Genomic DNA, 25,772 nt, shown 5'->3' on the forward strand with positions numbered 1-25,772 from the left:
TCAATCCTCCCCAGACTGGCCTATCAATTTAATGAAATTCCTTATCAAGACCTAGAATTGCTAACACAATTTTGAAAAAATAAGAAAAAGGAGGAATCATTCCACCCAATTTAAAGACTTATGTAGATACAGTAATCAAGACTGTGTGGTATTGGCAGAATAGACACATCCTAGTAGATCAATGGAACAGAATTGAGAATCCAGAAATAGATCCACACAAACATGCCCAATTGAGTTTTGACAAAGGTGCAAAAGCAATTCAATGGAGGAAGGATAGCCTTTTCAGCAAACAATGTTGGAGGAACTGAACATCCACAGGCCCAAAAAGAAGAAAAAAAACTTTGATCTAAAACACATACCTTATATAAAAAAACTACTCAAAGGGGATCACAGACTTAAATGTAAAACTATAAAAACTTTTAGGAAAAAAATCACAGGAGAAAATCTTTAGGACACATAAGTAAGTCAAGAGTTCTTAGACATGACACATAAGTGAAATAAGCCAATCTGAGAAAGACAAATATCACATGATCTCACTTATTTGTGGAATCTAATGAACAAAATGAATTGACCAACAAAATAAGACCTGAAGTATGGAGGCATGGAACAGACTGACATACCTCAATGTGGGGGCGGGGAGACAAAGAGAGATAAACCAAAACGTATATACATACTAGAGGCCTGGTGCACGAATTCGTGCACCAATGGGGTCCCTTGGCCTGGCCTGCGGGATCGGACTGAAACCGGCTCTCCGACATCCACTGGATTGCGAGAGGGCATAGGCCAGGCCGAGGGACCCCACTGGTGCAAGATCAGGGCCAGAGAGGGATGCAGGAGGTTGGCCAGCCCAGGAGGGATCACGCGAGAGCTCCAGGGCATGTCCGGCACGCCTTGCTCAGTCCTGATCAGCTGGACCCTAGCAGCAAGCTAACCTACCAGTTGGAGCGTCTACCCCCTGGTGGTCAGTGCACATCATTAGCGACTGGTCAATCAGTCAACTGTCTGACCCCTGGTGGTCAGTGCACGTCACAGTGAACAGTTGAGCGGCCTTAGCATATCATTAGCATATTATGCTTTGATTGTTTGAAAGATGACCAGATGACCTGACACTCGGCATATTAGGCTTTTATTATACAGGATATGCATAGCCCATGGACACAGGCAATAGTGTGGTGAAGACCTGGGAGGGGAGGATGAGGGAGGATGAGTAGGGGCTGGACGGAGTGGTGTAAAGGGGGAGAGGGGGAATGGGAAACATCTTTAATACTGTCAACTATATATATATGTATATATGTGTATGTGTGTGTGTGTGTGTGTGTGTGTGTGTGTGTGTGTATATATATTTATGTGTGTGTGTGTGATTTTAAAAAATACACTGGTATAAAAAAAGGGAAATAAATACTTCTGTTTAAAAAAACAAAAAACCAACAACAACAAATAAACAGCCTGGCTGGTGTTGTTAAGTGGTTGTGCATCAACCTATGAACCAGGAGGTCATGGTTTGATTTCCGGTCAGGATACATGCCCAGGTTGCAGGCTTGAAGGCTTGATCCCCAGTAGGGGATGTGCAGCAGGCAGCTGATTAATGTTTCTCTCTCATCAATGATGTTTCTATTCCTCTCTGCCTCTCCCTTTCCTCTCTGAAATAAATAAAGAATATATTAAAAAATAAAATCAAAAAACAGTGACAAAATCAAATGCTGGTGAAGATGTGGAAAAACTGAACCATTCATACATTGCTAGTGTGAATGTAAAATGCTACAGCCTCTCTGAAAAAGCACAGCTATGTCTTACAAAACTAAAAATGCATTTACCATACAACCCAGCAGATGTCCTCTTGGGCATTAATCCAAGAAAAATTAAAATTTATGACCACACAAAAGCCTATATATATATGAATGTTTACATCAGCTTTATTGCTAATAGCTAAAAACCGGAAACAATCCAAATTTCCTTCAACAGGTGATGACTAAACAAACAGTGACAGACCTGCCTGACATGGAATACTACTCAGCTATAAAGAACAACAAACTATTGATAAATGCAACAACTTAAGACAGATTTCAATGAGATTATGCTAAGTGAAAAAAGCCAATCTTAAAAGTTTCCATCCTGTATGATTCCATTTATGTAACTTTTTTAAAAATATATTTCTATTGACTTCAGAGAGGAAGGGAGAGGGAGAGATAGAAACATCAATGATGAGAGAGAATCATTGATAGGCTGCCTCCTGCAGGCCCCCCACTGGGGATCGAGCCCGCAAGCTGGGTATGGGCCCTTGCCCAGAATCGAACCCAGGACCCTTCAGTCCGCAGGCTGATGCTCTATCCACTGAGCCAAACCGGCTAGGGCTGTAACATCCTTGAAGTGACAAAATTGTACAGATGGATTGTTATTGAAGTTGAATGTTATGTTCATTTTTATCTATGAAACTTCTATAAATACAAAAATGGAACTATTAATCTGGCTTTCCAAAATCTTTCAAGCAAAAAGATTACCATAGTCAATTTAAGATTTAACCTAAAATCAAAAGGAAGGAATTTAAATAATCTCAGAACAATTTACCTACACACAAACCATGAGAACAAGGTATATACTAGTAGAACATGAAGCATTTCAAATGAAGTGCTCTTTTCCACCTGCATGTAAAAAAGCCGCAGTGGCAGCATCACAAGAAACTGACTTAAAACTAAATGTCATGCGGGAACACTAAACACACCCAAACAAACCCACATACCACATAATTCAACATATCCGGGCAGCAGTGGTTAAGGAATGGAATAGCATGGGTACTGCAAGGATTTGGCAGACTGACTGATGTAGAGAGATTCACATTTCCTTTGCCTTTAGCTGTGCCTGTTATATTACTTACCAAAATAGTTTTTGGTTTTAGGTTTGTTTGGAGTTTGGGGGAGGAGTGGGGCAATCACACTGTACAAAATATTAATTTAAAATAGAGTCTCAGCCCAGGAAAATTAAGTTAAAAAAAAACACACAAGAACACTATAACATAACAGAATTCGACAGTTGTATGTTGCTTAAAACATTGAAGTGATAAGGCCATTTTTAAATATGTGTAATCTTTTTACAAGTTCAGAAGAACCACAAATTATGTGCTACAAACCACCAGCTATTCAAAAGAAAATTGTAGCTTATAAAATATTGGCTGACTGCCAGTACAAATGAATTTTTTCCCCTTAAACAAGCTTTGCAAGCCACAATCCTCTTTCAAAAGACTACAACCATATTATTCAATCAAAGAACAATGTATTAGTTAGTAAAGGTAAGTCAATTCTTGACCTAAAACAAGCTGTAAGAGCCCACAAACTGTTCCTCACCAAAATAGTAAAATCTCACCTTGGAAAAAAAAGATATGAAAATTTTTTATTCATTACTATTTCACCATAATTTCATAAAGGCATTAAGTATATTAAATGCCTTAATAACAAAAAAATAAGTTTTAGAATCCAAATACCAATAAATACATTTAAAAGGGAAGAATAACTACCACCCAATTCCCCTCCAACACCAACACAATAGGCTATCTGAAAAATTGCAAGATCCTCACTACAATCAAAAAAATATCACCTTTAACTTACGGCCCAAATGGAAAGGTAAAAGAAGACACTCTGAAGACAGCAAGGGTTCAAATCCCAGCTACAACTTCTTAGCTATTAAGTAGTTTGAGTAACTAACCATATAAGGGCTCACTTTTCTCATTTCACCTATTTAAAACTATTCTACCCAGCATTGTATATCACATTTGTTACAGAGAACACTGCATTAGTTATCTTTTCACAAAATTATGTTTTAGCCCTAGCCGATTTGGCTCAGTGGATAGAGCGTTGGCCTGCAGATCAAAGGGTTCCGGGTTGATTCCAGTCAAGGACATATAATACCTCAGTTGCAGGCTCCTCCCCGGCCTGGGCCCCAGTGGGGCGCGTGCAGAAGTCAACTAATCGATGTATTTCTCTCACATCAATATTTCTCTCTGTCTTTCCCTCTCTCTTCCCCTCTCTCTAAAAATCAATGGAAAAATATCCTCGGGTGAGGATTAAAAACAAAAACAAACGAAAATTATGTTTTACTTCTACAGCCCGTCCACAAAATACTGAAGAGAAAGAATCTTTTTTTCCCTAATGCATATCTTTAGTAGCACCTTAATACAATGTCTCATATATAAAAAGCACTCAGATATTCAATGACCAATTCACTGCTTTTCAAAATTAGACCACTTTTTATTCAAGGAATAAAATGGTTCCTAAGGCATAGGCCTTGTACAACCATCGATTCCATTAAATAATTTCCAGATTATCCATTATTAAAGCTGCAGTTTACAAACCTGGTCACTACCTGTAATTTACCCATTTGTCTAGCTCCACAGTTCTCTGGACTCCTGGAGGTCTTTTTGCAGTAGAACTAAGACATTATATGCCTTCTAATTTTCATTCTCTCATTAAGTGTAGTTTTCCAGAGACTACATAATGTGTGGAGTATTATGTAATGAAATGTGTCATATTTGGAAGCTCAACATAATTCAGTGAACCAATATTTTCCAAGTATCCAAAGCATGATGTTATTCATGATAAAAGATCCATTCAAAATGTAACAGACCAATGGATTTTTATGTGACAGAATAAAAAAGTTTACTAGTCAGTTTTCAGATTCCATTAAGAATCTAACATTTGTCAAGTTTTGGTACAGTATCAAAAGAAAATACCCAATTATATGAAAAAGCTATTAAGATACTCCTCCATGTTTCCAACTTCAAATCTGTGTGAAGCCAAATTTTCTTTATAATACACTTCAACCAGAACATACCACAACAGATTAAATGTACAAGTAACTATCAGAAACCCAGCTGTCTTTTATTAAGTTACACATTAATGAGATTTGCAAAAATGTAAAGCAATGTTCTTCTAAATTTGTTTCGGAAAATACCTATTTTTCATTTAAAAAAATCATTTTGGGGAAGTGAGGGAAATGGATAGGTGTTGGTCAAAGGGTACAAAGTTGTAGTTATGTAGGATGAATATATCTAGAGATCTATTGTAAAGCATGATGATTAATAATACTGTACTGGATACTAGAAATTTGCTGAGAGAGTAGATTTCATGTGCTCTTGCCACACACACACACACACACACACACACACACACACACACAAAGGTATTATATGACAGATGGATATGTTTATTAGCTCAGCTGTAGTAATCATTTCACTAGGTATATGTATATCAAAACATCACATTGTTCACCTTAAATATATACAATTTTTTAAAAGTCACCAAACAGTCGGGCATGTACCTTCCTTGGGGGCACATCCCCAGTGGGGAGCGGGTGCAGGAGGCAGCTAATCGATGTTTCTCTCTCATCAATGTTTCTAATTCTCTATCCCTCTCCCTTCCTCTCTGTACAAAATCAATAAAAATATATATTTTTTAAAAGTCACCAAACAACATTTGTAATAAGGGAGGGGAAGAAGGAGAGAGTAAGAGAATATTTTAATTACATAAAAATAGTTCTGGAAGAATACATGCTAATTCTTGACCGCAGGGACCAGTGTGCATATATGAAAAAAATGAAATAATTTCAATTTTTACTTTGATTCTATTATTTTAACTTACAGGTATTACTTTATAATTTGAAACAAAAATTTAAAAAGCTAAAATCTTATATATTTATGTATACAATCTGTGTTAATATACAATAGTTATTTTTAAATAGTAATATTTAAAGTTTTATCAGATATAATTTCTAATATAAATATCAACAGATATAACTCACATAAATAAGAGATCTGTGGGGTCCTCAATAATTTTTAAGAGTGTAAAGGAGTCCTGAGTTTAAAAGTTTGAGAACTGCTGGTCTAATAAAATAAAGGTTGATTTTGGTGTTCCATATACTAGGTCCATTTCACTTAAGGAATGCAGAAATTTCCCAGGAAAAAACCATGTTAACACTGTACAACTTGGAGCAGTATTCACTAAGCTCTTGGTGAATATTTTGCACTCATTTTGCAATAAGCAGTCCTCCTCTAGCAAACAACTACTTAAGATTTTCAGTGGAAGGATTTGGCAAAAATACCAACCTTCTCATTGATTCTCATTTCATAAAGAATAATCACTTAGCCATATGACCTATGGTAAATAATAATAAAAAAAGTACAATATAACAGGCAGCACTCATTGAGCCCATAGTATATATCAGGCACTGTGCTTTCTTACATTATCTCATAATCCTCACAAACCTGCAAAGTATAACAGCAAGAAAGAGACTCAGATGTACTTGCTAAAGATCATACAGTTAATAAATGGTCGAATCAGAAATCAAAACCAGGACTGTATGACTCCAAAGTCCAGTGCTTTCTACACTCCACCAGGTTACCTTCACAACACTAGACTGGAAATCAGACCTGTCACTTACCAGACCTGTGTCCTTGAGCTAGTCACAACTTCTCTCAGCCAGTTTTCTCATCTACAAGATAAGAGGATCAGTGTAGCTGATCTACAAAGAGTCCCATCCATAACTGATATTCTTGGATTATGATTCATCACAATCTCAACCCTGCCTAACCTTTTGTATACTTTTCTGAACAGAACAAGTGAGGCGATACAAGTAATTGGGAAATAATGAGTAAAATTAACAGACTATAGCTTTTCATGCTTTAAAATCAATAATCATCATAAAGTATACTATAAAAATAAGCAGGCATTGTGTACTTCCTTGATCCCAGGCAACCAGAGCTTTCTTCTTTGATATAAGCTTGGGCATTCAGCAAGCAGACATCTCTGAAGGTGATAAGAATCTATTAGCATGCAACACAAACACCTACCTGAAGGACTGCTATGGGGAACAAATGCCTCATCATTAGATTATATAGGAAGCACCATCTATTCTTTGAGGTAAATTATACAACAATCAATGGAGATATTTGCCAAGCATTTCTGAGAAGAGGACGACAAGCTGCAGAAAATCATGAAAACTGATACATGGCGCTTCAGTGCACATATACGCATGCACACACTTCCAAGAAAAAAAATGCATTGATTGAGGTTTTAGTGTTTGCATTACATTGATATTTGTCTAGACTACCAAAATTTAGTCTTCCTACAACAGCTACAATTTTAACACAAGTTAGTATGTGCCAGACACAGTGCTAAGCCCTTTAAAGACATCACCCTCTAATCCTCTCTGCAGAGTTGTGAGGCATTATATTCATGTTAAAAGGTGAAGGAAGGTATTACAGCTAGTAAGTGGCAGAGAAAGGATTTGAAACAAATCTGACCAACACCAAAGCCTGCACTCTTCATGATACATTTCTGCTGGTTCTAGAGAGAATGAAACCTCATCCCTAGGTCAAAACAGAAAAATAATGTGTAACGTTTGACCCAAATTACAACGGCATTTTTAAAAGCTTGAAATCTATTTATGGAAGTACCTACTGTTTAGATACTAGCGAAAGTCACAAGGTCACTATGAAAAATCTTTTCTTTGGATAACTATCAATACACTTAAACTTAGAACATATGAGATGGCTGCTATTGCTATTAGTCTCATGCTCATAAAACCTAAAAAGATCTCTTCTGTCCAAAGTAGCCAGGAAGCTGTCTTTTACCTAGTATCATCTTTTCTTTTCTTTAATATATTTTATTGTTTTACAGAGAGGAAGGGAAAGAGATAGTTAGAAACATCGATGAGAGAGAAACATCGATCAGCTGCCTCCTGCACACCCCCTACTGGGGATGTGCCCGCAACCAAGGTACATGCCCCTTGACCAGAATCGAACCTGGGACCCTTCAGTCCGCAGGCCGACGCTCTATCCAAACCAGTTAGGGCTGGTATCATCTTTTCATTCCAAGCCCAGCACATTGAAGCAAATTACTCTAGTTCCTATTACTCAGAGGAGAAAGTGGTGTCATTCAAAGCACAGGAAAAAAAGTGACATGTTTAGGAGAGTGACTTCTAGCTACTTTCAAATAAATAACTGAAAACTGGCCTAGTAAAAGTTCTTTCAAACTTTAAAAAAAGCCCTGGCCGGTTTGGCTCAGTGGATAGAGCATCAGCCCTCGGACTGAAGGGTCCTGGGTTCGATTCCGGTCAAGGGCACATGCCCAGATTGTGGGCTCGATCCCCAGTTGGAGACTTGCAGGAGGCAGCTGATCAATGATTCTCTTTCATCATAGAAAAGTTATTAAGTTCCTACTAAACATGTTTCTCTCTCCCTCTTCCTCTTCCTTCCTCTCTGAAATCAATAAAAATATATATTTTTTAAAAACTTTAAAAAAGCTAAAATTAGTTTTGTTTTTTAATAGGGGCAAGTGTAATTACAAAAATTCTTCAAAACAGCACAATTTCAGTTATTTTTCATTGGAAGTGAACCACCACTTTTTTAAAGTATTTCAAAATGGGAATTCAACCAAGTTCCAGTAATGTTAAGACTAGTCATTAACTACTCAAGCAAATCAAAGTATGATTTTAAAATCAAATGAGCGCTAGCTGGTTTGGCTCAGTGGATAGAGCATTGGCCTGCAGACTGAAGGGTCCCCGAGTTCAATTCCGGTCAAGGGCAGATGCCTGGATTTCGGGCTCGATCTCCAGTGCAGAGGCAGCCGATCAATGATTCTTTTTCATCGTTGATATTTCTATCTCTCCCTCTCCCTTGCTCTCTGAAATCAATAAAAATATATTTAAAAAATAAAAAAATAAAATGAAGTAATTCACTAAAAGTAAATGGAAAGGAAAAACAGAGAATTTGTAAGAACAAATCTCAGAAGCTACATTGCAATTTCTTCTTTGTTTGTAATTATGTCCATTAGAGAGTTCCAAAGATTCCAAGGGTTTTCCTATTTTTCTTTTCCCCTATGGAATACGGATCATAACTGGTCAGGAAAGAGTGGCTACTACTGCAGGTACTACCAGGACCAGCAAACTCCCCTTCCCTTATACACTGTCCTGCTAAAACAGTGCCTATGCTAAGTCCCCAGATTTAGCAAACAGAACACCCAACTTTTGAAATCAAACAGACATGGATTCAAACCCCAGGTGCACAATTTATCAGTTAAGTGATTCTGGACATACTGAACAAGCCTTAGTTTTCTTATCTGATATATAGCAACCATTCAGAAAAGCTAGTGTGAAGATTAGAGATAATTTGCATAATGCAAATCTGTTATTAGTTCTGTTAATCATTATGTGCCTGACACTTTCTTTCATAATGTTGCCATTGTTTATAAGGTAACATACCTACTACTAAATAATACAGAGGATTCTATTTCTCATTGGCAAATCAGAGGTAGGTGGCAAACCACTAGGGGTGACCTATATAATACAAACCTGCTATCATTGACCTTGTCAGAGTAAAGGTTTTTATTTTAACTGCTTAATAACTTTTCAAATTGCTTAATGGATCAGGGGCTTTACTTTGGAATGAAGGTGATGTTTTGGAAATAGGTAGGGTCATGGTTGGTCAATATTGTGATTGCACCAAAAATGCCCTAGGTTGTTCAGTTTAAAATGGTTAATCTAAAAAAAAATGTATTTTAAGGAAGAACAAGGGAAAAAATAACCTAATTGTTCCTACTAAACATCATTAAGTGCCAGCAATGTGACCAGTTAAAGTAAGTGCATTCAAGGTTTTCTGGTCCACATTTCTAAAAAAGCAGCCTGACATGGTGAAGGAGCCCAAACCTGGAGGTCAAGAAATCCATTCCTCGTCCCAACTCTGCAACCAGTCAGGATGTGATTTTGGGCAAATCTCTTAACTACTCTGGAGATATCTTAAGTTCTACAACTGTCAAAGACCAAAGCAGGGCTAAAACAACCTCACAGCTTTCTCACAAGTTTAAGATGTGATACTTTATATCCTTGGCAAACCAATTTATGTAGACATAAAATTGCATAGATTTTTTTAAAATTAACTACAATATATGCTAAATTTGACAAACTAAAAGCCACCACACCTCCAGTGAGCTGAAAATGTTATCCTAAACTGAAAAATTTTCTCTTTTCAGGATAACTGGCTTCTTTCTACTACCTCCTATTTACTAGAAAACAAAAACAGACCCTATAATGTCAGAGCCAAAATTATTCACCAACATTATGAGCTAAGCACAAAGGAAAAGACTTAAAGATGACTAATGTGGTAAGCTCAAGGTCAGCATTCATTCTAAACCAAGCTGGTGAACTGTAAGTTTTTAACTAATAAACTCAATGTCTTTTTACTCAACTATTAAAAACGCATTAAGTATAAAAATAAATATGCATTATAGGATAGCCTATAATAAAAATTGTATACATTTATCAACATTATTTTGCAAATAATTATTTTGTCTAAGTAATCTTCAAGTTAAAAACTTCCCTTCCTACAAGGCACTAAAAAGGATACAAATCTAAATGAACCTTAATCTGTTCTTGAATTTGTCTGAATAGTAGGTGTATGGGGTAATAATGTAGATTTTTGTAATCAAAGAAAACACGACAATTTCAAGAGAAAGTGCTTTATTCAAAGTAATGTCCATCGATAGCTACACATTTCCCCCATCTTTCAGGTAATTTGTGGATACCGTCCCAATAGAACTTTTCTTGTTTTGAGGCAAACTATTCAGAGACCCAATTTTCCACTTCTTCGTACGTTTTTAAGTGCTGCTCAGAAAATGCATGTGCCATCGATGGAACAAGTGGTAATCTGAAGGAGCAATGTCTGGTGAATACAGCAAGTGGGTTAATACTTCCCAGGCAAGATCTTTTAACGTGTCTTTAACTGGTTTTGAAGTGTCTGATGGTGCATTATCATGAAGCAAAATTACTTTGCTGTGTCTTCTGGCACATTCTGGTCATTTCATGATCAAAGTGTGATTCAAATTGATTATTTGTTGTCGGTAGTGATCAGTATTAACGTTTTCACCTGGTTTTAGAAGCTCATAATACACACCTTCCTGATCCCACCAAACGCAGAGCATTGTCTTCTTTCTGAAGCGATTTGGCCTTGCAGTTGATGTTGACGGTTGACCTGGATCAACCCATGATTTTGTGCATTTGGGATTCTCAAAATAAATCCATTTTTCATTGCCCGTCACAATTCGATGCAAAAAAGACTTTCTTTCGTGCCGTTGAAGCAACATTTTACTGACGACTTTTCGGTTTTCCATTTGTCTTTCGTTCAGTTGATGTGGCACCCATTTTCCTTCCTCTAAAATCTTTCCCATTGCTTGTAAATGATTGGAAATTGTTTGCTGAGCAACATTTAATCTTTCTGCAAGTTGTTTTTGAGTTTGACACGCATCTTCATCCAATAATGCTTCTAATTGTTGGTCTTCAAACTTTTTCGGTTGACCTGGACATTCTTTGTATTTCACATCGAACTCATCACTTTTAAAGCGTTCAAACCAGGGTTCACAAGTTATCTTGAGATGGAGCATGTTCACCATAAGCTTCCCTAAGTATTCAGCAGCACTTTTCTTCAAAATAAAGTAATGAATTAAAACTTCCCGCAAATGCTCTTTTTTTGGCACAAAATTCGACATTTTTAAGTGTAAAAATATCTATAATGTTAACACCTTCAGATAATTTGACATATGAATTTTTTAAGCTTGCTGTCAATACAACAAAATAGCATACATATCAAATTGCATATATATCAACATATGTGTAACTCCATCTATTGAAAAAAATCCACATTATTAACCGGTACACCTAGTACAGCTAAATCTTCTGATATCTTCTGGCATTTTGTGAAGTGCAGGTTGTTAACGAAATGTTTTGGCAACGAACACCTTAACTACCATTAATTAGGGATAGGTTTGTCTTCCTCCAACATGCTCCTAAATCCTAAGGGGAGAAAGAGGTGTATAGCATGATTAAAGTGATCTCAACAGTGATCAAGGTGACTAGATGGAAACTCTCATCTGTTGGTTTCAAAGGAATACTAGACAGACACTGCTTAGATATCCATAGCCAATGGAAAGCTCAAAGGATAACATTTCAGTTGTATGGAGCTGCTGAGAATACATGAAGTGCTTTCCAACCTAGAGCAACTTATGTAACAAACTTAGTGAAACAAGTAGAGCCAATTAACAAATCAAAAAAGTTTGGATGCCTTATCAGAAGTTTCCCAAATCAACTGTCTAGATTCAGACCTCAGTAGCAGATTCAGCAATTAAGTCTCCCCTCTCTTTCTGGCAGTTAGTTGTATCAAAATGAAGGCATAAAACCACAGGTGAACAACCTTTCTAAAAAGATTCCTGATTTTCTTTTTATCAGGACAGTCATCACCTGGATGTCACCACCACACTTGCAAACTCAGCATCAAAACTAAACTTGCCTCCCAATACCACTTCTCTTGGGTTCCCTAGGTGACTAAATGACTAGGCTTGAAGGCTTGTAGATTTGTTGCTCAGCCCTCACATGTTACCAAGTTTCATTAGCATCCTTTTCATACCCATTTCCAACTACCTGTATCACTTTTTTCTCAAACTATTATTAAGCATATTAATCACTGTATTCATTTCAGCCTCTCTTTTCACATAAAGTTGTCAAATTCATAAAGACAGCCCTAATAATGTCCCTCCACATGTGCTTTCATTTTTAATCTTTACCTGAGGTTATATTTTTATAGATTATTTCTTAAGAAAAACGAAGGGGAAGAGGAAGGAAGAAGGGGAGGGGAGGAGGAGAGAGGGGAGAGAGGAGAGGGAAGGGAGAGGGGAGGGGGAGGGAAAGTGGGAAACTCTGATCGTTGCTTCCTGTATGCACCCCAACTGGAGATCGCACCCGAAATCTAGGCATGTGCTCTGACCGGGAATTAAACCCGCAATCTTTTGGTGGACGACACTTCAACCAACTGAGCAACCCAGCCAGGAACTTCCACTCTTGCCCAAAAACCTTTCACTGAAGTCTCACTGTTGACAGACCAAAGTCTGATTTCCTCATCAAAGCCTCTGTCAGTAGTTCCAACATTCCTCACCAACAGCATCTTACACTCTACCAAGCCCTTTCATATTCCTTATCTTTAAGTGAACCACTTGTTCTTCCCAGAGCAATTTTGAGCCCTAACCGGTTTGGCTCAGTGCACAGAGCGTTGGCCTGTGGACTGAAGGATTCTGGTTTCGATTCTAGTCAAGGGCACGTGCCTCAGTTGCAGGCTCAATCCCAGGCCCTGGTTGGGGTACATGTGTGTGGGGGGGAACAAATCAATGTTTCTCTCTATATATCTTTTCCTTTCCTTTCCACTCTCTCTAAAAAATCTATGGAAAAATATCCTTGGGTGAGGATTAACAAAAAATAAAAAATTTAAAAATATTTTTTAAAAAAGCAATCTTGAGCATTCTTACTTTGCTAATGCAATTCCCTTCCCCATTTTCTCATCATCTAATCCTACTTGTTCTCCCTGGCTCAGCACAGATATCATGAACTACATCCTCTTTGAAGTCTCTTCTTTAGTCTCCTTAGCTGGAAATATTTTCTTGCCTGGACCATTTTATCATTCATATATACACCTCCCCTGACAGATTGAAAGCTCTTAAAGATGAGGGTCTATGTATATTTTATCTGTATCCCTCAATGCAACACAGATTATGCATAGTAAATAAGGACTCAAAATCATGATGAAAAATTAACAAGATCTTAAGAAAGGATACTCATGAAGAAGAATAACAGGAATAAATATTATCATAGACTTCAAGGTACATAGTATTCTCTAGCAAAACCCTACAGCTAAAGCATCCTTTACAAAGTAATAGACTACAACTAATAAAAGAACAATTTATTCAACAAATACTTAGTGCCAGGCACTATTCTAGGTGCCTAGAATCTACAGAATACAAAGCCATCATTAATTCTTTCCTTAATGAAGCTTATACTCTAGTGAAGGTGAAAAAGGCAATAAACAAATAGCAAAATATATTATAAGCTAAACTAGAGACCTGGTGCACAGATTTGTGCACCAGTGGAGTCCCTCAGCCTGGCCTGCGCCCTCTCCCAATCCGGGACCCCTCAGGGAATGTCAGACTGCCGGTTTCAGCTTGATCCCCGAAGGCCAAGCCGAGGGACCCCACCAGTGCACGAATCTGTGCACCAGGCCTCTAGTATGCATATAAGATTTTTGGTTAATCTCTTCCCGCCATCCCCCCTCCCTTCTTCCCTCTGAGATTCATCAGTCTGTTCCATGTTTCCATACCTGTGCATTGAGCATCTGCCCCCGGTGGTCAGGGCATATCATAGCTACCGGTCGAACGATCAAATGATTGCTTAGGCATATATATAGTTTAAGTGGTATGGAGAAAAAGAGGATAGAAAAAGAGAACCTAAACCAGCAATGGAGAAGCTGCCATTTTAATAGGGTGGTAAGGGAAGGCCTCACTGGAAAGGGGAGATATGTGCAAAGATCTGAAAAAGATGGTGCAACATAGATCTGAGAAACAGGATCCTTAGGCAGGGCAAAACACAAATGCAAAAGACCTGAGACAGGAATATGCCTGACATGTTAAAGAAACAGCAAGAAGACCATTGTGGCCAGAATGGAGTAAACAAAAAGAAGAAATCAGGTCAGAGAGAAAAAAAGAAGGGATCCGAGCACACAAAGCCTTTGACAGGACTTGGCCTTTTACTCAAGCAAGATGAGGTATCACCAGAGAGTTCTGGCTAGGAGACAAAATCCGACTTACCATTTTTAAAGGATAATTCCTTCTACAGTATTGAGAACAACTATAAAGGGGCAAAAGCAAAAGAAGTCTACTGCAATAGTAATTCAGAAGAGCTGACAGAGACTTAAATCTGTAAAGGTGATGAAAAGTGGTCAGAGTCTGGATATATTTTGAAGATAAAACTGGCAAGGTTTCCTAATGGGTCAGATGTCGTGTGTGTAAGAGAGTCAAGGATGATTCGAACTTTTGGAAGAGCAACTGCAAAGATGGAGGAAGATGCAATTTACTAAGACGTGGAAGACTGCAAGAGGGGCAGAAGGAAGATGGGGCAGGGTAAAGATTAGGAGTTTGTTCTGGGAGAAGTTCAGTTTGAGAGGCCAATAAAAATACATAATCTGAAGTGTCAAAGTAGGCAGTGGGATATACAAGCCTGGAATTTCAGAGATAAAAATTTGGGAGTCATCATCACATATATGTTATTAAAAGCTATGAGATTAGATGGAATCACCAAGGGAACGAGAATGAAAAGCAGAGATCCCATGGGACGGTCCAGTAATACGAGGTAGGAGTAGTGAGGAAGAACCAACAAAGGAGACTGAGAAGCGAAGAAGGTAGGAGGAAAAGCAGCAGAGTGTGGTGTCTAGAAACCAGAGGAGAAAGTATTTCAAGGAAGGAGGCATCCACTGCAATAAATGCTGTTAATAGGTCAAATAAGAATTATTCATCTTTGTGGTTTTGACAAGAGTAGTCTTAGTAAAGTGATAGGCTTTAAAGTCTCATCAGAGCAGGTTCAGAAAAGAACTGTAAATGAATAGAAACAACTTTTTCAAGAAGTTGAAAAATTGGGTTGTAGTTGGAAGGCACAGTGTGATCAAGAAAAGGTTGTTAAAAAAAAAAAGATGTAGCCTTGGCCAGTGTGGCTCAATTGGTTGGGCATCATCCCGTGCACCAAAAGGGTGCTGGTTCAATTCCAGTCAGAGCACATACTCAGGTTGCGGACTCAATCCCTGGTGAGGAGCGTGCAGGAGGCAACAAATTGATGTTTTGCTCTCACATCAAACATTCACTCTCTCCCTCTCCCTTCTTCTCTCTCTGAAAACCAATAAAAATATTTTTTTAAAAAAATAGATGTATGCTGACTGAAATGAGCAGGTAGACATGAGAATAATGAATGATGTTGCAGGAGAGAGGGGGGAGAATGGATATGATTTTAACTGTTACAGAATTCCAAAGAGTCAAATAGCCCAATGAAGAGAAATTTCACTAGGTTAATAGGCAATAATTCCAGAATACTATTACTCTTTGTGATACTGAAGACCATAGGACGGCAACCCATAATTCTAATTTGCATGCAATAGAATTTACAGAGAATCTTCACGTTAGGCATTTTATGTTATTTCATTTACACTCAAAATAACTTCAAGAGGTATTATCTTTATGTTACAGATAAGGAACCAGAAGCTCTGAGAGAGCTAGTAATTTGATTACCACACAAAGCTGGTGAGTGGTAGAGCTGTTTCAAATACAGGTCCTTCTTAGGATTAGATAAGAAATTGTTCATTTTAGGGGGGTTAAAATAGTTTTGTGGTTATTTTTTAAGGTTGAAGTATTTATGGATAAAAGTATATGATGTCCAAGATTTATTGCAAATACTCCAGCAAAAGCAACAAAAAATGTGAGAAAGAGCAGCAAAATGCTGGTAACTGTTGCAGTTAGATGATGGATATGTGAAAGTTCACTGTACTATTTCTCTTTTAAGTACATTTGAAAATGCCATGATAAAAAATAAAAACCCAGCTGCTTACAAGTCAAATTACTTCAAAGCCTACCCTTAATTTCTGCTCAACCCTCCTTTCAAAAAAAATGTTATGTGCTTCATACCTTACAATATTTTTATCTTCTTTAATCCTCACTGTAACTCTGTTAATTAGGGATTTGATTCCAATTTTACACATAAGAAGAGCGATCAACAACTAATAAATAGCAGGATTGGACCTCCAAGCCAAGTCTCCCATATCAAAACATTCTTCTACTACCCAATACAGAGATCAAGGTTGTATACAGGGTCATCTCTGGGCATACCTATAAGGAGACTCTTTCCTTACATTTTTTTTGCTAATGCATAACCCTAGGAATGAACAAGCTTTATTTCAGTCAATCTCTCCTTATTGTACTCAAGGGCTTGACTAAAGAGACAGGCTTCAAATTTGCCCAGACATCAACCTTCCTTGCCAAATTGGAGGACTAACAGGAACTTCCTATACAACTTCTGAAAGGGTGTTCTGAAAGCCTACCTACCTCTAGAGTCAACTCTTTGTGCCTCCATTTCTCCAAATGTAAATACTCTGTTATTCACCTATATTACACAGCTATCATAGTGACCAAAGTCCAGGTATATGAACCCTGAGCTCTAGAAATAAAGGACACTACTAAACAATAACAGTGACCAATTTCAAAAGCCAATTTTATACAGTTCCACACCTACCACAGAGCTGATGTACCACAAAGCATCATAGTCAATACTTATCTTTAAGATACCATATCCCTTAAATTTTTATTGATTGGCTGATTTTAGAGAGAAGAAGGGATGGAGAGGAGGGAAAAAAAAACACATTGATTTGTTGTTCTACTTATTTATGCATTCACTGGTTGATTCTTTTATGTGCCCTAACAGGGGATTGAACCCGAAACATTGGTGCATCCGGACGATGCTCCAACCAGTTGAGCTACCCGGCCAGGGCTAAGATACCATTTTTATTTTTTTGGTTAATCCTCACCCGAGGATATTTTTCCATTGATTTTTAGAGAAAGTGGAAGGGCAGGGAGAGACAGAAACATTGATGTAAGAAAGACACATCGACTGGTTGCCTCCTGCAATCAAGGTACATGCCCTGGACTGGAATTGAACCCAGGACCCTTCAGTCCGAGGGCTGATACTCCATCCACTGAGCCAAACTGTCTAGGGCAAAGTCATTAGTCAACAGAGCCAAATATCAACAGTACAACGATTGAAATTTCTTTTGAGAGCCGAAAACCGACTTCTGCGCATGGGCCTCGATGTTTCAATCGCACTGTACGTGCGTGCCCACACGTGGTATTTTGTGGAAGAGCCACACTCAAGGGGCCAAAAAACTGCATGTGGCTCGCGAGCCGCAGTTTGCCGACCACTGGGCTAGGGTGATACCATATTTTTTAAAGCCTCACCACTAATATGTTTGAAATCTGTTCTTCCATGCTAACCTTGACATTAAAAGCTTATTTACAGCTTACTTCAAAAACAACTAAAAATATGCATACTAAGGGCTCTAGATGTTTATTCTCTCCAGCTGCAAACAACCTACATTGTCAACACCTTTGTAAGTCAAAACTGCAACACCTTTCCCCTCTGAGGTCGCCAGCTTTTGTAACTGAAACGGAGTTGTCCAAAGTCACCTAAGTTAAGAGCTACTCAGTATTCAATACTTCATTAGGTTAAAATGCAGGTTGCCTAAGCTGTACAAAAACCTATGACTAGATGGAATGATTTACTAGGTATTAGAAACATAATAAGAATAAATTTTAAAAAACAAATCACTCCTTTATCAGGTTCCTTACCTGCTGTCTTAAAATGTACTGATTTTCATTTGCGCTGAATGCATATAGGTAACCAAAGTTATAGACTGCATTTTCACATTAAGGGCCAATCTATCTACAGAACGACCTATTCTTTGCTCAAAAAAATATTTTTGAGCCCTACTAAGAAATCTCAGGTCTGGCAAAAAACACACCTTTGAGCCTAAAGTCAATGCATGTTTGCTGAATTAGACTAGCAAAATATGTTTAAAAGCATACTTTTAAAAACTACTTGTTTATGTCAATAGTGTTAATATGGTTAAATTCAATTCATAAACAAAATGTTGATCTGCTCAATAGGATATTGTGAAAAGCCCCTGCAGCTGGAAAACTGCAAAGAACAGGAAATTCTGCAGGTGCAGTAAGAAACTACATCTTATCCATGACCCAGAAACGCTTCAGAAATTATTACACAACCTGCTGCAGAACTCTCACTTTTCAAATGGAAATGAACTATGAAGTCACAAAATGCAAGGCTGTGATTTTATTATTGATATAATCAACAGTACCTTTTCAAAGAAAGCAGATGTCCTACATAGTGTTAGTTGTCAGAAGTTGAGAATTTGAATATGAAATACATTCATCAACAAGACATATATGTAATGTCTTTTGTATGATACACACCATATTCCTAAAAAAATAACACACTTGACCCTCAAGATAAGAAATAACTCAAATTAGTCATGAAAGTGACAAATCAGGTCATCTGGTGACCTCACTATTCAACACAAGGCCTAAAAGTTAAAGATTTGCAGAGCTTTCTGGCTCAAACATTTAAATATTTTTATCATCATTAATCTGGTCTCATTACTTTATTTCTTTGTTTTGATTGACAGATAAACTTAACTTACATCTCAATAAACAGTTTTCTAAAATTAGACTGGATTATGAAGCCTCTCATAATTACCTGTCAGGAAGTTTTTCAATAGCTAAACAAATTTTTAAAACAACCCAATTTTCCAATAAACTGAATGAAGAGCAGTAAGATGGGTAATGGTTAGATCAGCTAGCACAGAAAGAGTACTATCAGGGCTGAGTATTACCAAGCTCAAGCAAATTAATGTCTAATAAAGCAACTTACTATTTACATGTTTGCAATATCTATCATGACCAGCATCTGGAGGCTCTTTACAACGAATAAACCAAACACAACATTTAAAAAGCATTTAAAAATAAATCCCCCTGTCAATCAATGGGCTTGGAAATCTCAAATGGATGGGTAATTTTTTAACAACTAAAACTTTAAAAAGGAAAGATTATTCAATAAATCTGAAAAAGGATGTTTATTGCTACTTGAAGGGATAGCTCTATTTTTCTGCTCAAGTTACTCAGCATTACTCAATTTTCTGCAAAATACATAGAAAAATGTATTATGTTTATTATCCCTGATTTACGAATTGCATTCACTAAGTGATAGAAGTACTCTGTCTCTGGAAATTCAGGCTTAGAAAAATTTAGGTGCTATAGCTAGAACTCATAATGTCTCTCAGAAGCTTCTGCTTTACTCAATTATTCAGACACCAGCACTCGAAATGAGCCAGGAAAGATAAGTAGACAGTAGAGCAAAGAATGAACAAACTTCAATTCACAGACATCTCTTGATAGTCACAGAAGTTTCATCTCTATCGAAGTTTCTCACTACAAATTAACCTATTTAATGCCAAAATCTGAAGTACTAATTATTATTTGATCAGGCTAAAAGAAAAAAAAGGGGACTACAGAAATAACATCTATTCCCCATTTTTTCATAGTTCTAATCTTCCTGAAAGACTCACACTTGTTTTATATAAACCATCTCAGTTCTCATGGGAGGTAGATAAAGAGTCAGGTTTCTGGAGGAGAAACAAGCACAAAGGGATTAAGTATCTTGTCCAGCAAGCACCACTGAAAGTAAAACCAGACCCAATTATTTAGCCTACAAAGTCTAAATAAACTTCCTTCCTTGGTTCATAAACTTAGCATAATATTTTAAAGTGCCTACCAACTATCCCAAACCATAGGACTTCACAGAACAATACATATAACCAGGACATAAGGCAGAATTGAGTATTCTGAGGAAGACAGTACTGCTTGCCCCAAATCATTAAAATGAACTACCACAATGGACTTAAAAATACAAGAGGAAACAATAGCCATTTTGGAAATATTTTTCAAAGGTCACTCTATTCATCTTCTATCCTACTGCTCAAATTCTCTTCCAGGGAGTGAAAGGGGTCAAACCAGAGATGCTCCTTATAATTATATTCTTTACATATATCAAATGTCAAAATACTAAGTTTCAATGGAAGGCATATTATACTCTAAAAGCCTTTCCTTCCCTCCAAAAATAAAATCTTATCGTAATGCCTTCAGAGAATTATTTTGCTGCCTTCATAATACACTTCAAATTTGGATTTCAAAAATGATTAGGTTCCAGTTTATTTTTCATTTATATTTACAGATTCAGATTACTTAAAATGTGTTCTGCTCAGCCCTCATTATGTTTAGGCAAGATTGCCACTTACACTTGAATTTATTATTTGAACTTACTTATAAATGACTGCGTTAAGATACTTCCTAAATTGACAAAAGAAAAAAAATTAATCAACCCAGAAAGCTTCCCAATGTACCAATGTATTTGAAATCATACTAGGTACCACATAGCACATTACTTGAAGCCCACAAAGTGATAACTGAAGTTATTTCTGCAACATGACGAAATTTTTCTTTGCAAATCTGACAGACTAAATGTTCAACTATCAAGGGGGAAATCATTTTCTAAGGTTCTAGAAAATCCTGCATACTGAGGCAGTCTCAAGCAGTTTCCTTAATCCTTCCAAGCCTCAAAGAATCTAACACAAGCCACAGAACACTGAATTGAGACCTACACTGAAATGTCTGTGCTCAAAATGCTAAAGGTTATTTCCTATGTATTTGGCAAGCTGATATCCCTACGTCCACACAACCCCAGAAGTCTTTCCGCAATAAAACTAATACTACCCTCCCCCAATTCAGATAAAAATACCCCTAAATCCAAAAGCCTCCAACTAAATTTTACTTAAACTATTTGGGAGAAAAAGCTGACATCCCAGGATCAGGTGTTTATACCCCAAAAGGGAGTTAAAAGAATCAGAAGAGCTCCATTCCAGCCACTTCTGGGTGCTAGATGTATTTATTGCCTCTGTCTGCCTGTAGTATGGGACTCAGCTATTACATCATTCAATGTCTGAAAACTGCCCCATTACCCAGAAAGCACCAGGGTATCTGAGACACTGCACCAAGGTATTTCTTCCTCCCTCTCTGATACACAGCGCTTGAATGATGCGGGCCTTGCTCTCACAGTATCTTCACAAAGACATCTGCCCAGCACCTGCTGCAATCCTATTTCTATTCACTCTTGGTGTATTCTTCATGACGTTGTACGCCCCTTGGTATATTCTTCATGACTCTATCTGCCCACTCATCAGGCCAATGTGCTAGGAGGATACCCCACTACACACCTCCTGCAAACATAGGAATGTGTACTTAGCTTTCCCTTATCCATCCCCAATTCACTGGGTTCTGGAACTAAAACCAGGCTTCACCGTCTTCCTGACCCTAGAAGTATGAACTTTCAGATATGGAACAGAGCTTACTGTCCTCCATTAACACCATTTCGTGATCCACACATACACCCCACACACTCTCTCCAGTTTCCCTAAATCTGGAATCCCCTCCCTTTAGAATTTGTCCCAACTTCTCCATTCTGCCCTTCCTTATAATTCCAGTGACCTAAAAATTTTGGCCCCTTTAATCTCATGATTCAGAGTTTTCCAACTCTCCCACACCGCAGCACCCTGCTCTTTTCACACTCTTCTAAGCAACCTGTTTTCCTAACTCCCTCCACCTGCATAATCATTTCCTGCCCTACCCCTGGTTCCCAACACCACCCCAATCCAACAGACAACCTATCCCTTTCTAGCTACAGGTGGACCCACACACATCCCTACCTTGCACTTACCCCATTATAGGTATTATGCGTTCTTCTACATCCTATCCCCCCCAAATATCCTGTCTTCCCCCCCTTCCTGCCCTCTGTTCCCTGCCTACCTGCTTTTCTCTACCAGAAAAAAATCTAGCACCCCAAACCCTTGCTTCCCCCCCCTCCCTATGTTGTTCTCCAGACCCCTATGCCTTCCCTTCCAACCCATTCCCTACTGCCTCCCTCTGCTGATGTCCCTTCACGTGCACACCAGCACCCTCTCCTTCTTTCTCCCCAACTTCCCTCCACACGTCCTGCTCAGAAACATTTCCTCCCATCTGCCCCCGTGGCTCACCTGCCAATCCTAGAACTCGTCCTTCACCCCAGCACCTTGGCCGTCCATCACACACACTCTACTCCACCTGTCCCCTCCAACGCCCCCAACTCCAAAGTTCCCCTCTTCTGCTCCAGCCCCTTCGCGCACACTTCTCCTGCCACCCGCGAAATGCCCTGCTCACCTCCTGCCCAGACGTCTTCTCCTCCCCACCCCCACCCCGACTCCACGGTCCCCACCTCTCCCCCAAACTCCTCAAACTCAGGCCTGCTCCCCTCACCTTCCCCCTCCGCCCTCTGCCCTCTCCCCTGAGCACCGCTGCCAGGTGGATGCCAGCCTGGTCCCCTCGCAGGTTCCCCCCTGGGTGTCCCACCCACCGGCCTCCTCCCTCCGGTCTCGCCTGCACCCCTCGTGGCCAGACCCTGCCCTCACCCCTCAGGTCTCCGGAGGCCTCTGGCCTACCTCGCACACCTCCTGCCCAACGCCCTCCATCTCCCTCCTCGTCGCGGAGAGACCTCAGACACCGCCCCCCCTCCCTTTTCCCACTCGCCCGGTCACACTCCCTCCCCGTTTCTCTCCACCTCTGCCCGGCGGTCGTCTCTAGATCTGCCCCCACTCCCGCCCTGCACCCAGCCGGCCGCTGCTCCCATCCTCCCCGGGATCCCCGTCCCCTCCACTCCCACCACCTCGCCCCTGCCCGCCTCAGGGCTCCCCTCACTCTCCCGCACCCCCTAGACTGCCCCGCCCGCCTCTGTCCCCCATCCCTCCCGCACTCGCCCCGACCCCGTGGGTGCCCGAACCTGCCCGAAGGCCCTCTCCCTCCGTAGGGCCGGAACCCTCCACCTACAGGCTCCCCCAAACCAGCACGCACCCCCCGCGGCCCCCTGAAGCCTCCCCACCGGCTCCTGTCCCCAATGTCCTCCAGCACCTGCCCCTCGCCCCTCGCCCTCGGTCTTACCCAGACCCCCCGGCGCCGGTCCCCCGCGGTCCACGCCCTCCCCTCGCTGGGGGCCGGCGCCCGTCCCCACCAGGGAGGAGGGCTGCCCGCTGCCCTTGCCGAGCGGCCGGGCGCTGCAGCGGCGGCGGCGGCCACAATGCCGGAGCCGCGGGGGCCGGGAGGGCTCTCCGCCCCGGCCGCCGCCGCCGCTGCTAAGGACGCACAACAAACAATGCGGGGCCCGGCCGGCTCCGCCAACCGCCTTAACCGCCGCCTTAACCGCCGCCCGCCCGCCCGGGACGGCCCGCCGCGCAGGCGCCTGCCCCGCCGCCGCAGCCTACCCGCGCCGCCGCGCTCGGCCCGCGCCCGGTCCCCGCTCCCGCTCCGCCGCCGCCGCCACCTCGTCAGCCCGCGTCTTCGGCTTCTCAGCCCAGCGGCGGCGGCTGCTGCCCTGGTGGCGCTCACGGCTCTGGTCTCCGCTCCGGCGGCAGCGGCGGCAAGCACGTGACGCCGCCGAGCGCACCCATTGGCCGGGGCGGGGGGCGGGCCCCGCGGCTGCTGGGGAACGGAAAGCCCGCCCCCTGCTCGCCGCGCGCCCCCTCCACGCGCACTCTGCCGCACCTGAGAGCGCCGGCCAGCGCCCGCCGCCTGCGCCAACTGCGCACCTGGGGACGCGCAGGGAGCACACGCGGGTGGCGGCCGCATGCACCTGTGAGCGGACGCTTACGTAAACTGCGTCCCCGCCTTCCTCCCGGCGCCTGGCCCCCGCCCGCTGCAGCACCTGAGCCCTGCTGCGCTAGCGGCGTAACTGCTGCGGAGCGGGGAACAGCTGCGCAAGGAAGCCAGCGAAATGAACGGAAACTTCGTATCTTCCGAATCTGGGAGCGGCCCTGGGCCGCCGCGACGAACCGGGCTCCAAATCCCCACTTCCCAGAATGGGGTGCCCCCCCAACCCCAGCCGCTACGCAAACAAAGTAGGAGCTGCGTGCAGTGCCTCCCCAGGTGGAGAAGAGATCCCAGTCTCCGCACTCCTACACTTACCAGCTGTGTGACCTTGACCAATTACAGAACCACTCTGATCCTCAGTTTCTTGGTCGGAGAAGCTGGGACAATGATTCCGGTTTAAGAGCTGTTGGAGAGATGGGAAAAGGCAATAGGTGTGAATTCTCCTAGCACATAGTAGGCACTGAACAGAAGTTGCTACAGCTTAGTCAGTAACCACCTCTCCTTCTCCTACCAGAATGGACCGCTCTGGAGTGAGTTTGGGTCCAGGGCCTCTCTGACCTCCTTATAGTTGGGTCAGACTTTGGCTGAACACTACCCAGGTGGTTCTGGGGAAGATATGAAGATTTGCTTTTTATTTTAGAGTCAGCATCTTCTTGGCACCCAGCATTCTGCCAGCTTGGCCATTACTGAGTACCTGCTGTATGCCAGGTGCTGTGCTGGGTTCTAGGATACACAGGCAGAAGAGAAAAGTCCTTGCCCTAAAGAAGTTCCCAGTCTGGGGCAGAATGACCTGATCACGGAGGGTTGGGAGGGCTGGGGTCCAGGAGGGATCTCCAACAAGAGTCCCCTGCAAACCTTTTCCCACCAGACTCAAATATTTCAAAAAGCTTTGGTGATCTGGTGTTAAGTTTCAAGGTGCAAGCCTTTCCCTTCGCCCCTCCTTCAGGCCAACGTGACCCTGCAGCCACACTGCACTTCAGAACTGTACTTGCCAGAGTATGCCCAGGTTTGTAACACTTCTGAGCCCCTGAGCCTCCTGAGCCAGGTGCTGAGCGGCAAATCCCTTTCCTCATCTCCAACTACCCACACCTTTCCTTAATCCTCCTGAGAAACTCCTTGCAGTTCTTCTTATCAGTCAACTCAGAACATACTCTCTCAGCAGCTGCTTGGCTGCTTCAGACACACGGTCTAAACTCCCTCTGCTCTGCACATAGCCTGTTAAACCACGTGTTCTATGGCACTGCATTGTCATGGTTTAGCTGTCTGTCTCCTCCCGGAACTGTAAGCACCTGGAGGACAGGGTCATCCCAACTTGAGTGGGTTAGGCAGGACCACAGATGCACATGAGATGAGATCATTAAAGCTGGGCTTTACAGGCAGAACATGAATTTGCGAGAGGGAGAAGAGATGCCACAGCATAGAGGTCAGTGCACACTACCTGTGGAACCTTGGAAAATCAGTCTAGGTCTTAGTTTACTCATCCATCAAATGGGACTATAACGATGAATACCTCATAGAGCTGTTACAAAGACTCAATGAAACAGTGTATCTCAGACACTCAGTATGGTGCCTGGAACTTGG

At 41.1% G+C, this 25,772-nt stretch overlaps 1 protein-coding gene and 1 long non-coding RNA gene across 6 annotated transcripts in view; both read right to left on the bottom strand.

Moving 5' to 3' along the window:
• The window catches only part of STRBP (spermatid perinuclear RNA binding protein), a 137,234-nt gene extending 113,290 nt beyond the window's left edge, over positions 1 to 23,944 (bottom strand). For 4 of the 5 annotated variants that reach the window (XM_054727498.1, XM_054727495.1, XM_054727501.1 and 1 more), the window contains exon 1: positions 23,807 to 23,937. The gene's annotated coding sequence lies outside the window, so the exon portion shown is untranslated. Of the gene's footprint in view, positions 1 to 23,806 lie in introns of all 5 variants that reach the window. The other variant, XM_054727496.1, reaches the window with a different exon arrangement.
• A 615-nt stretch (positions 23,945 to 24,559) lies between these two features.
• LOC129151652 (uncharacterized) overlaps positions 24,560 to 25,772 on the bottom strand; it is a 72,179-nt gene continuing 70,966 nt past the window's right edge. Inside the window, exon 3 of the long non-coding RNA XR_008558313.1 lies at positions 24,560 to 24,594. This is a non-coding gene — a long non-coding RNA (uncharacterized LOC129151652). The remainder of the gene's footprint in view (positions 24,595 to 25,772) is intronic.

Source organism: Eptesicus fuscus, chromosome 15 (genome assembly GCF_027574615.1).
Source record: "Eptesicus fuscus isolate TK198812 chromosome 15, DD_ASM_mEF_20220401, whole genome shotgun sequence".
Taxonomy (NCBI): Eukaryota; Metazoa; Chordata; class Mammalia; order Chiroptera; family Vespertilionidae; genus Eptesicus; species Eptesicus fuscus.